A 14,106-nucleotide genomic window follows, 5' to 3' on the forward strand; every position below is an offset into this window, starting at 1 on the left:
ATGCCACCTCTCAACATACTATGCTTACTTTACTTTCATTCCATAATGTCATACGGGATGAGTTTTTGGGCAACTCATCAAATCACTCTACAGTCTTCCGCTTCAAAAACATGTAATAATAATTATTTTTGATATCAACTCAAGAACGTCCTACACAGACCTGTTTAAGTAACAGGGAAACTAATTACTGCTTCCCAATATGTTTATTCCTTAATCAAATTTCTCATTATAAATAGGTCGCTTTTTCAAGCCAATATCTTATTTCATGGGATCAAGAGTACAAATACGATAAATCTTGACAAACATTTAGTCACTTACTTTGCTCCAGAAAGATGTCCAATATTCAAGCTCATGCGTTTTCAGTCACTTGGCAGCAGCCATAAAAAGTTTAACTACTAATAGAGTTCACTTTAAGAGGAGCCTAACGATATTATTGGTGACCGTCTCCTTTTACTCCATTGATGAATTTCAAAACAAAGACTGAAAAATTTTGACTCTCTCAGTTTCAAGAGAGACAGAATTAAAATATTAAATCAAATAGACAAATAAAAGAAAACTTAGTCCTTCCACCATTCGCTGCTTTTCTCGAAAAGTGATAAGTGGATGAATACTAAAAAAAATCACCAACATTCTCCTATCGATTCTAATTTTTTGAATCTCTGCTCAAAAATCATGTTATCGAGGATCGTACCGCTATTTGGGCTTTACGAAAAGTCAGTACTAAAGGGCGAAAAGAGAGGTTTAAGAAGTTTGTTTTTCACTTTTAATTTGTCGGTTTTCAAGGGCCACAAGCAGATGAAGACACATTGCGCAGACACAGGCAAGAGATCAGCTCATTCTTATTTTTATTGTATACTGTGAATGAATTTTGTTAAGTTTTTAATTTATTACTGTTACCATAATTTCATTCTTTTACGATTTCATAGAAAAGGCAGATGAATCTCTAATCTTTTAAAGGACATTAATAATTATACTTCAATGCTATGTCACTTCGAAAAATACTTCCAGGCTACTGTTGCTGCCATTCAGCAACACAATGGACGTCCGGCGGGGATAGCGAGAAACCATCCTAAATAGACCATGTGGGTGAAATCCTGCACACAGCACGAACACACGTACCTCAAGCGACGACACATTGGCATAAGGAACATTACTGCCTCAGCAAATAATGTACCAATTCATATGCGATTCGTTTGTTGCTCGTTTCTGTCGGCATTTTTATTAAAATAACACTGTCCACTTTTCCCGTTTTGTATAATAACGCAATATTACAAACCACAGCAGATTTTGCGAATAAGAATAACTCGTTTTTTTAAAAAAAGGTTTATTTGAAAACGGAAAATTTTAACACTGTTGCTACGGCTAACTATATTTCGGTTTTTTGCTCGACTATTAGTGAAAAATAAAAAACACCTGCCATAACCCAGACCAAACAAATACAGAAAAGTACTGGTTATTCATAACAAAAATACCGGTATCGGCTTTAACCGCTCGGTTTTTCCCATCTCTACCATGAGGTGCAAGGTAAATTAGAGTACAGTCGAAACCGGTTATAACGACGTCGATGGGGCCGACGGTTGACTTTCGTTAAAGCCGATAGTTGCACAACAGGATTTTTGCTTTGTTTTTTGATGAAAATTTGGTATCTGTAAATTTTAGGCTGCCATAGAGTTAACACTTCAAAAAATAGCAGAAATACAGTACACGGCAGTATTTACAATACAGTATTTGTTGTGAGGGGTTGAAGAGGAATTTTTCTTATGTTTATGCAGTACGTACAGCAAGAAAACACCAGCAATATGTAAAAACCTTCAATAGGTGAAGAAACAAGTAGCAACAAGGTAAATTGTTCAAAAACGTCGAACATAGTCCTGGATAATGAACGCGATACAATGTTGAGCACGTTTAAAACTTACCATAAATGCTGTAAGACATGTAGCTGTGAATGACATAATTTCGTTCCAGTTACTATACTGCAAAACTTGATCGACAGTGGCAAAATATAAAGACAGTATTCTACACGTTCTCAGATGTTTCTCTTTAAAATGTCGTGCAAATGCCATGTACTATACCAAACACACTGAAAATATGCAGCCAACATAACTACAAAACATCAATAACGAATACACTATTATTCTATTTCTATTCTCTAAAAAAAGATAACATGTATTGGAGTTTAATTTTCTAGTTTTTTACAGTCACAGCAAAGAACAGTGTTGTATTGATTTTTAACGCAGTAACACCATACTACAGTATACCGCCCTACTTATGGTAACCATTTATCTTCGTTTCCTTTTTGCATATAAGATGTGCGTACGCATTTTACATTCGGCGAAGCATTCGTCTTAACGCCTGATTCGAAACCAACAATCTGCAGAAAACGAGTTTGAAAATAAGCGTTACATTGTTAACAACCCCCAAATACGTAATAGATAAATATGAACATTGGCGGTTACAGCCGAAATGTTTCTCCGCAAATGGAATAAAAAACACGTCGTTTTATTCGATAAGTCGCAATAATAAATGTCGTACTAAGTGATTTTCTAAAAGTAGTGCTTAAATAAGGACCAGCACATTTCGCTGTTACAGCCGATACGTCTTTAAAAGCGAAGTCGCTGTGAACGCATTTTACATTCGACGATGCATTCGTCTTAATGCCTGATTCGAAACCAACAACCTGCAGAAGACGAGTTTGAAAATAAGCGTTACATTGTTGTTAAAAAACCCCAAATACGTAATAGATAAATATGAACATTGGCGGTTATAGCCGAAATGTTTCTCCGCTGTACTTGTTTCTATTTGTAAGAATTTATTGTGTTTTTTTTTTTTTTTTTTTTTTTTATTTTTTTTTTTAACATCCGGGAGGGACTCCTCATCGACGGTAGGTAATGAAAACCTCTTAACACCATTTTGTTAAATTGTGCAGGTGAAGCAAAACCAGTTTCTTAAAAAATAATGTAAAGCGATACAGAAAGTTGCTACATGTGTAGCAGAAGCCCGGTTACTGGCAGGTGGGAGAGATCCATGTACTTTCAAATCTCTCTTTTATTATGGAGTTATTAGTTACAGGAATCACGAGTTTTCACGGGCGGAAGGGGTTACGATGTTTCCATTGCCTACCATAGATGTTTATCTGTTTGGAATCAAAAATACGTTGAATCCAGCGAACTTTAAAATGACATCATATCGTAATTACAATGGCACATCGTAAAATATAAACAGTTGCAAGCGAAAATGACATCGTTTAAAGTACATGGGCCGTGGAATGATTCTTCAAAACTCTTTTATTTCAACATTCATAAAAATTTTTTAATTCGTTATTGTATTCCAGATCGCTCTGTTGAAAAAAAGAAAGCTGAATGATGTTTATTTTGTTTCCTGTACCACAGTGAATGAGGCCAATATGGTCACCTGGGTGCTCGTACGTACCGAACAGAAAAAGCCCTCCATGACTAAAAGCCGACAAGTGGAGGTAGCATACCAGCCTTCGAAGAATGTGCAGTTTGTACACAAATGAGACTACAATGAAATATTCACACAATAATTTAATATGTCAAGATTGTCACTAATTACTATTCAGGTGTGACAGTAATCCACGGATAGTTACGTCACAGTCGACAGACACTAGTTACATGCATACCGAATACAATGAAGAATCGTATAAGAAATGTGAATGAAATGTGTAAGCATCTTACCAGCCATGATAATCGCGCGTTTTAAAGCGCCGTTTTCCGACACGGGGAGATGAGCCGGCACCCAGATGGAATCCGTCCGGCGTTTTAAAGAAGAGAGTCTGTGTGCCGGGCAGCCTGGGTGCTCTTTTTAGGCGGTTTCCCACATCCCACTAGGTGAATACCAGGCTGGTGCCCACGTCCAGCCTCAGTTACACGCTTCGCAAACATTTAGAGCACTTTCTCCTATTTTCACACGAATAAAACTCCACGCAGACAACTGGGGTACAGGTATTCCGTCTCGGAGAATAACGGACTGGCGACAGGAAACGCATCTGATAATCCCTTAAAATTCACAATGCCAAATCCGCAAATAACAATGCCGACCCTGATCAAAAATATCTGACACCCCCATGCAATGCGGAATTTGACCACTAGATGTCACAAGAGGTGGACCCAACATTAACAGAGGCAGGAGGGAATATCGTGTTGTCAGTAGAGAGTCAATAACAGTGGAATAGGTTGGTCAGCAGAGCTCAGTGACCTCGAACGTGGACTAGTCATTGGATGTCACCTGAGTACCAAATCTATCAGGGATATTTCCACCCTTCAAAATCTGGTGATGTGACTGAAGTGTGAACACTGGCAGACCTCATGCTTCGGTTGCTTGGCCGATTTGTGGAAGAGGACCAGACAGTGAAATCATCAGTCCCATAGAATTAGGGGAGGATGGGGAAGGAAATCAACCATGTCCTTTCAAAGGAAGCATCACAGCATTTGCCTGAAGCGATTTAGTGAAATCACGGGAAACCTAAATCAGGATGGCTGGATGCGGGTTAGAGCCGTCGTCCTCCAGAATGCGAGTCCAGTGCGCTAACCACTGCGCCACCTCCCTCGGTCATGCATTGGTAGGTGGGTACCACCGATCGTCCTGGGAAGTGGCTGTATAAATCAATAGAAGGAATCACTCGCGAGTTCCAAAGTGCTATCAGAGGACCGGGTAGCACAACGACTATGTGTAGGGCTTTAAAAAGAATTGGGTACAATGATCGAACAGCTCCTCATAAGCAAGTAGTCAGTGGTAAGTGACGCATGAGATGATGTAAAGAGGGACGCCTCGGGACAGTGGATGGCTGGAAACGAGCTGCTTCGAGTGATGAATCACTCTGTGCTCTGTGTCAATCCCATGCATGGGTCTGGGTTTGACAAATGCCTGGAGAGGGTTACCTGCCATCTTGTGTGGTACCAACAATGGTATATGGAGGAGGCGATTGTTACAGTATCGTGGTGTTTTTGTAGTTGAATTCTGGTCTTATTATTGCCCTGACCTCATGCATTGACAGACATGGACCGACCAGCATTCTGGAGAGTGGTTGTAAAAAAATCGCATGAAATCAGAGGGAGGAATCATTCGTGAGTTCTAATGTGCTCCAGCTAGCACAATGACTGTGCGCTTCAAGCTAAAAGGAACGGGGATCACTGGTCGAGGAGGTCCTCGTAAAATACACATTTGTGAAGCCAATGCTAAACGGTAGATCAAGTGAAGTAGAGAGGATGGATGAGTGGATGACTGCTGACAAGCGATTTGACGTGGAGAGCTACGCTGTTCTCTACACCAATCCAATGGATGGGGTTGGGTTTTGTGGATGCCTGGAGAGCGTTACCTGTACTGCCAACAATCGAGTACGGAGGAGGTGGTATGTGGGCGTTATACGTGTTTAGGGTGTGGTTCTCTTATTGCGTTTAAGAAAATGCTAAATGCGGGGAAGATGTAACCAGATTTTTCAGCTTTGTGTACTGTTTACAGTAGAGGATCAGTTCTGAGACGATGATTTTTTTGTATCACCATGACAAGGCACCAAGTCATAAACCATCATCTGTGATGCAACGGTTTGTGGTGGGCGATAACATTACTGAAATGGACTGGCTTGCACAGAGTCCCGACTCGAACCCAATGACCGAACGAGGTGGCGTACAAAGGTTGACACATTAGACCCACATTTGGGAGGACGACGGTTCAAATCCGCGTCCGGTTATCCAGATTTAAGTTTCCTTGATTTCCCTAAATCGCTCCCAGAAAATACCCGGGTCGTTCCTTTGCCGGTGCACGGTCGATTTCTCTCCTCATCCCCGCAACATTCCGAGCTTGCAGTCCGTCTCCAGTGACCTACATGTTGACGGGACGTTAAACTGTAAATTTCTTTCCTTTTTTTTAACTCAGTGGAATATTCTTTGAATGAGCTAAAAAATCGACTTCGCTCCAGATCTCAGCGGGCAAAAACAACATCTTCCCGGTTTCGGCTGTTGAGGAAAAACAGGGCTCCTTTCATTCCCCCATTCAGACACATAACTGAAAGTGTCCCCAGCAGAGTGTAACACGTTATAAAGGTGAACGGTGGACAACTCCCATATTATCGTCCGCTAAGAGCTGTCTAGATGCCTATCATTAGAATTTGAAAAGAATAGTGATGTCCATACCTACAACACGAGAAGAAAAATGATCTTTCTTACTCATTATTGAAGCTGTCAGTGGGCCATAAAGGACTTAACTATGTATAAACAAAAATGCTGGATCATTTTCCCAGTTGCATAAAATGTCTAACAGGTCGTAAAGTAAGTTCAACCTAAAATCACTTCATCTGGACAACTCCTTGTGCTCCACTGGCGAACTTTTATATAAAAACTGGCAGCCTGTAAAATAAAATAAGATAAAATAAAGTTTTAAGTGTAGTTTGATGCATGAGAAGGTGTGAAAGATAAAATCTGCATTAGTGCTACATTTAAGAAAGTGAGCCATTTAGGAATTTGTGAATGGCCAGCACGTAGCCTTCCACTGGAATTGATCATATAACTATCTATATGAACGGTTACATATATCTACGGTTTTCGGCAAATATTAGAGCGTTGCGGCGCACGTTTGTTTTTATCTGATTAATGTTTTCAGAGCTGGTATCAACTGAGATATTGAAGTAAGTACTTTTTTTTAAATGGAACCATATACTTTTTATAACAGCATTCGATTGCTCTTGAGAAGACTATTACATTGATATAGTTTTTGTCAATGTTGACGTTGAGACCCGTCGTAACAAAATTCCAGAAATGTTCTGGAATTTGAGAGTCGGTGGCCGGAATCGGGATTAGCGGTGCAGACACCGCCAAGTAGAGCTCTCGTGCTACACTGTCACAATGTCAACACATTTGGCTGTTTTCACTGCAGGATGCTCATTTCTGCTTCAACATTCGTTGCGTGCAGATATGACACCAATGAGGAGGACTTGCATATGCTACTTTGATATGGTGAATGTAAAGGAAATGCCGTAAAATAGTACCGCGGTGCCGGCCGGTGTGGCCGAGAGGTTCTAGGCGCTTCGTTCCGGAACCGCGCTGCTGCTACGGTCGCAGGCTCGAATCCTGCCTCGGGCATGGATGTGTGTGATGTCCTTAGGTAGTTAGGTTTAAGTAGTTCTACGTTCTAGGGGACTGATGACCTCAGCTGTTAAGTCCCATAGTGCTCAGAGCCACTTGAACCAAGTAACGCGGTATAGGGCTGTCTATTCGAATCGCCAATGTCCGACGCCCCAGGCCGTTGCACGAATTATGTCAAAAAGGGGACTAGAAAGAAGACTGGAACTGACAGAGAACACGAAGAAGCAAATCTGGCTACGAGGCTGTTGAATCGGCGCAGTGATACGAAATATACGGCCTAGGATTATGAAATCAGCCAGGCGAGTGTCATTCGTATCTTGCATCGACAGAATTTCCTTCCCGATCATCTGTCTTTACATCGGGCACTCAATGATTGTGATTTCGAACGCCGTACACAATTTTGGCGGTTTTCCCTTCAGCAACTGAGAGACGACCTTACGTTTTGCCAACGTGTGCTCTTTACCGATGAAGGAACGTTTACTAACCACACTAATGTAAATTTGCATAACACACACTATTGCGCAGCCGAAAATCCAAACGCTTCAACGGCCGTGGAGCGTAAACGCGTGGTGCAGTATCATAGGAAATTGCATAGTGGCACATTATTTCTTTTCACGCGTTCCAAATGGACATTCGTACGCACGCCTTCTGACGAACATCCTGCCGGTTCTTCTTAAAGAGGCAGCACTGGATATTCGACAGTGCTCGTGGCTGCAGCACGACGTTTGTCCGGCTGACTCGCCCCGTGTTGAAACGCAAATACTGAATGAGAACTTTTCTGGTGGTTGGATAGGACGAAATTCCGTTGTCAAGACTCTCTATCTGACTCCTCTCGATTTCTTTCTTTGGGGAGCGCTCAAAGATGGAGTCTATGACGAGGCCTCAACTACGCCAGACGATATATCTCGTCGAATCGCCAGTGCATGCTCTACCATGTCATCCACTATACTTACATCTGTTTCTCGTTGTCCGCAGCTGCTGGTCGTGCGGTAGCGTTCTCGCTTCCCGCGCCCGGGTTCCCGGGTTCGATTCCCGGCGGGGTCGGGGATTTTCTCTGCCTCGTGATGACTGGGTGTTGTGTGATGTCCTTAGGTTAGTTAGGTTTAAGTAGTTCTAAGTTCTAGGGGACTGATGACCATAGATGTTAAGTTCCATAGTGCTCAGGGCCGTTTTTTGTTTGTTTATCGTTCTTTCGAACGGTCACTGCAGATGAGCCTTTCAGTCCATGATCAACAGGTTGAGGACATGCTTAAATATAGGTTACAGATTTTTTTTCTTTTTTTAAGAAAAACTTATGACATGTGATTTGGGTGGTCACCAAATCATTTTTAATAGAATGTTTATTTGGTTTATGTGTGCACTAAATTGCATTGCAGTGTCAAATAAGTCGGCGGCGTGTATTCCACGTAGCTGGCAGTACGGTCACTATGCGCTTGTGGCCGAGCGCTTCTAGGTGCTACAGTCTGGAACTGCGCGACCGCTACGGTCGCAGGTTCGAATCCTGCCTCGGGCACGGATGTGTGTGATTGCAAAATGTGTGTGAAATCTTATGGGACTTAACTGCTAAGGTCATCAGTCCCTAAGCTTAGAAACAACTTAACCTAAATTATCCTAAGGACGAACACACACACACACCCATGCCCGACGGAGGGCTCGAACCTCCGCCGGGAGCAGCCGCATGTGTGATGTCCTTAGGTTAGTTAGGTTTACGTAGTTCTAAGTTCTAGGGGACTGATGGCCTCAGAAGTTAAGTCCCACAGTGCTCAGAACCATTTGAACCACTATGCGCTTGCTTTCAGCGTGAAACGAGGTTTCTTTAAAAAGAATATTCATTTTGCGGTGTACAGGTTGTCACCAAAGAGTTTTTTAATAGAATGTTTAGTTCAACGAACGTATCCTATATTACATAATTTGGAGCAGTGTAGATAGAGACAGTTGTCCGGCAGCATGTATTTTACCTCTAAGAAGCAGACAGTCACTTAAAGGAAAAGATACACGCATCAAAAAAAGTTTTGCATCACCCTGGTTCCCAGAACTCCTGAAGATAGATGTTGACAGTGGATATTGTATCACAGACACAGTCCCTTTGACTGTTCAGAGATGTGGCTCTGAGCACTATGGGACTTAACATCTATGGTCATCAGTCCCCTAGAACTTAGAACTACTTAAACCTAACTAACCTAAGGACATCACACAACACCCAGCCATAACGAGGCAGAGAAAATCCCTGACCCCGCCGGGAATCGAACCCGGGAACCCGGGCGTGGGAAGCGAGAACGCTACGGCACGACCACGCGATGCGGGCTTCAGAGATGTCACTAAACCCGCCCGAAGATGTAAACAAACATGCATGAGCAGTGCCTATTAGACGCAGGGGGTCTAACAGCCGATCAGTTCTAGTCATTCCACCAAGAAGGAGGTACACGGCTCGTGTTGTCTGTAGTTCAACCATGCCCAGACGGTCAACACCGCGGTTCGATCGCATCCGCATTTTTACTTCGTGCCAGGAAGGGCTCTCAACAAGGGAAGTGTCCAGGCGTCTCGGAGTGAACCAAAGCGATGTTGTTCGGACATGGAGGAGATACAGAGAGACAGGAACTGTCGATGACATGTCTCGCTCAGGCCGCCCAAGAGACTACTGCAGTGTATCACCGCCACCGTCAGATTATAGCTCGGAGGAACCCTGACAGCAACGCCAACATGCTGAAGAATGCTTTTCGTGCACGCACAGGACGTCGTGTTACGACTCAAACTGTGGGCAGTAGGCTGCATGACGAACAATTTCACGCCCTACGCCCATGGCGAGGTCCATCTTTGCAACCACGGCACCATGCAGCGCTGTACAGATGGGTCCAACAACATACCGAAGGGACCGCTCAGGATTGGCATCACGTTCTCTTCACCGATGAGTGTCGCATATACCTCCAACCAGACAATCGTCGGAGACGTGTTTGGAGGCACCCCGGTCAGGCTGAACGCCTTAGACACACTGTCCAGCGAGTGCAGCAAGGTGGAGGTTCCCTGCTGTTTTTGGGTGGTATAATGTGGGGCCGACGTAAGACGCTTTTGTTCATGGAAGGCGTCGTAATGGCTGTACGATACGTGAATGCCATCCTCCGACCGATAATGCAACCATACCGGCAGCATATTGGCGAGGAATTCCTCTTCATGGACGAGAATTCGCGCCCCCATCGCTCGACTAGAGTGGCCAGCATCTTCTCCAGACATGAACCTTATAGAACATGCGTGGGAGAGATTGAAAAGGGCTGTTTATGGACGACGTGACCCACCAACCACTCTGAGGGATCTACGCCGAACCGCCGTTGAGGAGTGGGACATTCTGGACCAACAGTGCCTTGATGAACTTGTGGATAGTATGCCATGACGAATACAGGCATACATCAGTGCAAGAGTGCTTACTACTGTGTATTATAGGTACCGGTGTATACGGCAATCTGGACCACCACATCGCTGTGTGGTGGTACAACATGCAATGTGTGGTTTTCATGAGCAATTCCAATTTTCTGTACAGGTTCCGGAACTCTCGGAACCGAGGTGACGCAAAATTTTTTTTGCTGTGTGCAGATCAAATCTTGTTTCTAACATTTAGATATTTAATACAGTTCTTGCATTTTGCAGCATATAAGACCTCTTTATTTTTGAAGAATGAACAGTTGATTTATCTGTTTCATCTCACGTAAATCTGGGAGGATACACAAATGTGAGACAGTTTTCCTAAGCGCTTTGTGACACGCCAGATTCTAGGTTATGTCGTATTTCCATAGACACCATTCGTAGTGAACCTGCATATAGGTCGTAAGTTGGTTCATGGTGTACAACTACGCAGCCTGATTCGAGACGCCCGCTTGGCAGTGTTTGCACCGCAAACGCCGTTTCCGGCCACCGTGCTCTCTCATTCTAAAACATTTCTCGATTTTTTTACGACAAGTTTCAACAACAACATTAACAAACGCTATAGTACTGTAATTGTCTTTTCAAGAGCTATCGAAAGCTGTTATAAAAAGTATTCGGTTCCATTAAAAAAACCTTACTTACTTCAATAACTGATTGAATGGATACCAGCGCTAAAAACATTAACCAAACAAAAATATGCGTGCCCCTCGGAGCTGTAACATTTGCGGAAAACCGCGTTTCGATTTATGTAACCGTTCACGAACTAAAAGGGGTGTTACGTTTAACGTGACTCACATGATTAGTTCCATAATTTCGTAAGAGAACTCGTTCAAATGATGTATGGAACCTGTAACTAACTAACTGAGGCCCTTATGCGAAAAGCGGCTGCCGACAAGAAACGTGAATGATTGAGGCGCAGTGCGCGGAAACGGACGAAAAGTTCCGATATCGTCTGGTTGCGCCATCGGCGATGCGTCCCTGGTATTAGTCACACTTCCAAGTATGTGGGAGTGGACCGAGCACACGTGAGGAAGGCACATGACAGAGGCAGATTTACTGGAAGAATCCTGCGACTGTAAGTCACGCGCAAAAGAGCTCGCTTAAAAGACCCCAGTTCGACTAGTTCTTAGGCATTGTTCGTCATTCTTGGGCTCTGACCAAGCTGAATACGAGGAAGAGGTAGAACAGATTCCGAGAAGGGCTGCGCTGTTGCTCACGGATTTGTTTCGTCACGGTAGCAGTGGCACAGAGAACTACGCAGTGAACTGCAGGAGAAGGCGTTACAAGAGAGGTGGTGTGAACCACGGATGTTAGCTACACCCAGAATTCCGAGAGCTCGCCTTTCAAAACGAATCGACAAACGTACTGAAGTCGACAATATTCATATCGAGTAACGTTCACAATGATTACGCTGCTGCCAGCCGCTGCTGACTTGGAACTCAGCGCGCCTCTGTGTAACCTTCTTGTTCTCTCTTGAAGTTTCACCTACCGCACACCGAACTTTTGCTACCGATTCTCACACACGCAACTGTTGCAAAATCTTGTATTGGGAGGCCCCATGCAAACTGCCCATCATTCAATAGATTTGGAACCTAGATCACAGAATATTGGAAGATGTTAGAATTACAATTGCAATTCTAAAGGGATTAGATTCATATCCCGGAGGAGAAAAACTCATCTGCGACTGTACCTAACGGTTGCCGCTAGTGTAGCTAAAGGCGGAAGAATGAGCAATGTTCAACGGCATGAGGATGCAGAAGGCAATGGAAACCACTCATTAAAGACACATAACGTACAGGTTGAGCACAAAGTCTTGCCCTGATTATAAAAATTTGTAACAGAATAATCGTTTGACATAATACGTTACATTTAATGCCGTTACATAGGTTAGTGTTACTACGAGGGTGAGTCAAATGAAAACCTTAAATTTGTAATAACAAATCGAATTTTCGCGCCGTTATCCTGTAAGTTGGTAAGCGTGCTACAAACAGCGTGCAGAATGGCCTGTAGGTGGCATCATAGAGCAGATGCACACAAACTGTCGCAGTATCAGTATAAAGATGGCCGCCCGACTTGCGACTTGCACCAGGGAAGAACATAGATCTGTTATTCGGTTTTTGCGTAGTGAATGTGTGAAACCTACTGAAATTCATCGACGAATGAAGGTTCAGTACGGTGATGCATGTTTGTCACAGCAGCAAGACTACGAATCGAGTTGGAAGTTCGCAAATGATGTGACTTCAATGGAAGATTCTCCTCGTCCAGGTCAGGCACAACGAGATGTGACTCCACAGAACATTGCAGCAGTTGAAGCCATAGTGAAGGAAAACAGCCGAGTGGCACTGAATGACATCGCAGCGTGTTTATAGATTAGTCTTGGGTCAGCACACCACATTGTGCATGACGTGGTCCAGTTTCACGAAGTGTCTGCAAGATGGGTGGCACCGCAGCTGACTCCTGAAATGAGAGAACCACGTGTTGATGCTTTTGAAGAACTTCTTCGGCGCTTTGAACGAGAAGGTGATGGCTTCCTTACAAGAATCTTTACTGGGGACGAAACCTGGGTTCACTTCCACCAACCGGAAACGAAGAGAGCGAGCAACGAATGGCGCCATTCCTCATCACCAAAACCAAAGGAGTTTCGAACAGAACCATCAGCAGGGAAGGTTATGCTGACTCTCTTTTGGGACGAATAAGGCGTCATTTTGGAGCATTACATTTCTAGAGGGACCACTGTCCCCAGCGCATCATACACAGATCTCCTAAAAAATCATCTGTGGCCTGCAATCAAATCAAAGCGACGTGGATCGCTGTCAGCAGGTGTCCTTTTGCAACATGACAATGCAAGGCCCCACACTGCCCGTACAACAGTTGCAACAATCACAGACCTGCATTTTGAGTGTCTTCCTCATCCACCATACTCACCAGACCTTGCCCCAAGTGATTTCCATATGTTTGGACCACTCAAAGATGCAATGGGAGGAAAGAAGTTCCGTTGTGATGAAGAGGTACGCCACGCGGTGCGTGAGTGATTGCGCGGACTACCAAAAGAATTTTTTTCTAAAGGAATTTATGCACTTTGTAAGCGCTGGAGGACTTGCATTGAGCATGGGGGAGATTATGATGAAAAGTGATACAGCTTTGTACCACTTCCGCACAATAATAATATTTAAAAAAATTTAAGGTTTTTATTTGACTCGCCCTCGTACTTGTTGTGACCAATTGATGGCGCTAGTACTCCACAGCATCGACGCGGTCTGTTAGGTCACGTTAGTTGCTGGCTAAATAGCGTCAAAGCAGGAGAAAGCGCAAGGTGTGCTTTGGTTTCACGAAACGAAATCGCCCATCAGTGTTCAGCGTAAATTTCGGGCTTCTCATGGACGCGGCCCTCCTGACGTTAAATGAATAAAGCGATGGTATGCAAAGTTTGACGAAACAGGCAGCGTTGAAGATCACCCTCGAAGGGGCAGGCCTCGTGTGAGTGATGCAGCTGTTGATGGTGTTCGGCAAACGTTTCAACCGAGTCCGTCTAAATCAACTTGTAAAGCATCACGTGAACTTCAAATACCGCAAGCAAGTGTGGTGAAGTTTCTTC

The sequence above is a fragment of the Schistocerca americana genome, chromosome 5, assembly GCF_021461395.2.
Source record: "Schistocerca americana isolate TAMUIC-IGC-003095 chromosome 5, iqSchAmer2.1, whole genome shotgun sequence".
In the NCBI taxonomy this organism is placed as follows: Eukaryota; Metazoa; Arthropoda; class Insecta; order Orthoptera; family Acrididae; genus Schistocerca; species Schistocerca americana.